This window comes from Neophocaena asiaeorientalis, unplaced genomic scaffold (genome assembly GCF_003031525.2).
Source record: "Neophocaena asiaeorientalis asiaeorientalis breed wild unplaced genomic scaffold, Neophocaena_asiaeorientalis_V1.1 scaffold134, whole genome shotgun sequence".
Classification (NCBI taxonomy): Eukaryota; Metazoa; Chordata; class Mammalia; order Artiodactyla; family Phocoenidae; genus Neophocaena; species Neophocaena asiaeorientalis.
The window spans coordinates 25398407-25400401 of NW_020185339.1; positions in this window are offsets into that span (position 1 = coordinate 25398407).

A 1995-nucleotide genomic window follows, 5' to 3' on the forward strand; every position below is an offset into this window, starting at 1 on the left:
GGGTCCCTCCCGCCCCCCCCAGGAGCCCACCCCGCGCCGGGCCCACTTGCCAGAACCGAAGCCAAGCGGTGGGATGCCAGCCCCGGCGCAGTCACCTTCAGTCAGAACCACGAGAGCCGGGGCGCCGAGGAGCGGGCAGGAGAGAGCCTGAATTGGCCTTTTCGTGCCTAATTGATTAAGGGGCTGCGCGGCTGCACAGAGCATCCCTCGGCTGCAAAATCCACGTCACAGCATCTCCAACATCTTATTTATGCCTCTTTTCAAGATGCATTAATGAGCGTTACTGAATATTTAATTTAAAAAATTTATTTGGGGGTTATTTTTGGTCATAAAGATAAACAGGGTGTGACTTTAATATCGTTGCTGTTTTCAATCAGAACGTTGCACCGGCGGCGAGGTCTCCAGGCCTCCAGGCCTCGCGCTCAGCCGCTATTGTTAGTGTGGGGGAGGCCGAGGTGAGCTTAGCGAGATAATCGCTAGTCCTTGTGCGGTGGAGGTTTCTCCCCATTCTCTTTTTCCCCTCCCAGATGACTCCAGTCTCCTAGAAGGGAGACGCCAGGAGGAAGGTCTTAGCCTTTTCTCATCCCTCGCCAGCTCAAAAATCTCAGGCCCGGAGCTGTGCTCGCTGCCCTCCCGGCCAGGCCGCTGAGCACGCAGAGAGGCGGCCACAGGGCGGCAGATGCAATGCCGGGGAAATGAGGATGGAGTGAGGACTTCCTTCTTCCAGACACGCAGTTTCTCCCGGTCCGATTTGGCCCCATCAAAAAAGACCAGTTTCCCCACGTTTCGGACCCTGGGCACTGGCACACGCACGAACCCCTCTTCCTTCCCCCTCTTCCTTCCGTGCAGCCGACCTGATTCGTCTAGGGAAGAGCTGCCGAGGCCCATCAGCAAAATTCACATCCCCAGTGCCCTGCTACTCGAGGATCACTAGGAACCTAGGGGTTATCAGGACCCCGGCGAGGACCCAGGCAATCTAGGCGCCCAGCCTCCTCGTGTACCACCGCGGTTCTGTGCGCCTTTAAGGCTCCCCGCCGCCGCACACGCAGCTCAGGCGCCCCTTTCTTAACCCTACTCGGACTAACTGGCTGCAGAGCTCCGCTCCCAGCCTGGGTCCCCGGGACCGGCGGGAGGCTCGGGTGCAAAGCTTCAGATCTAAATCCAGCCTCGGCGAGAGCTGCTCTCCAGGAGCCGACGGGGTACTTGGTGAGGAGAATGCTTAGGACTCGCAGCAGCCGAAGGCGCTGGGCAGCGGCTTCTAGTTGGGTTTAATCCGCCGGCACTTCGCAGCTCACATGGAAAACTGTACTGGCCTGGCAAGGCTCTGGACCCGCGGAGCAATCTCTGCGCCCGCTCTTCCGCACATTCATCAAATCACGAGATTAGAAGAGGTGGACTGCCTGCTGGACCCTGGACCACAGGTTCCTGATGCAGCTGGCCTGGCTCAACCGTGGCCCGCTCACTAACTCAGGGGTTAACTAAAACTGAAGGCCAGGATGTGGTCCAAGGCTTTCCTTGAAGACCCGCGGCAGCCCTCTTGCTTCCTCTCATCCACCAGCTGGATGCGCCGCCGCCTCTCCCGCACCGACTCTGTCTAAGCCTCCGTCCCTCCTGCATCTTCACGGGTTCTGCGCTGGTCCTCGAGTCCCCACCACCGCCGAGCCAGGCGAAAGGAGTTATTATAAAATCTACGCCGGCTCTGGTGGCAGGGGCAGAGCAGCTGCGGGAGGCTTAGGCCACCGCGGAGTGGCTGTGAGCCGCAGTGTTCGGGCTCCCCAGGCAAACCGAGGTCGAAATTATACCGCGCGGTGCTGCCTTCTCCCGCAACAGTCGAGAGGCCAAGGCGGCCCAGTTCAAGGTCACTGCCTAGTTTGAACAAAACGGTTCTGCCGCCTATGCACAGGAGGCAGGGCCTGGGTCTCTGAAGGGAGGTGAGCAGGAGCTGGGCTGGGCGGGAGAGGCGAGACGAAAAGCGGCGGGGGGGGAAGGGCTGGG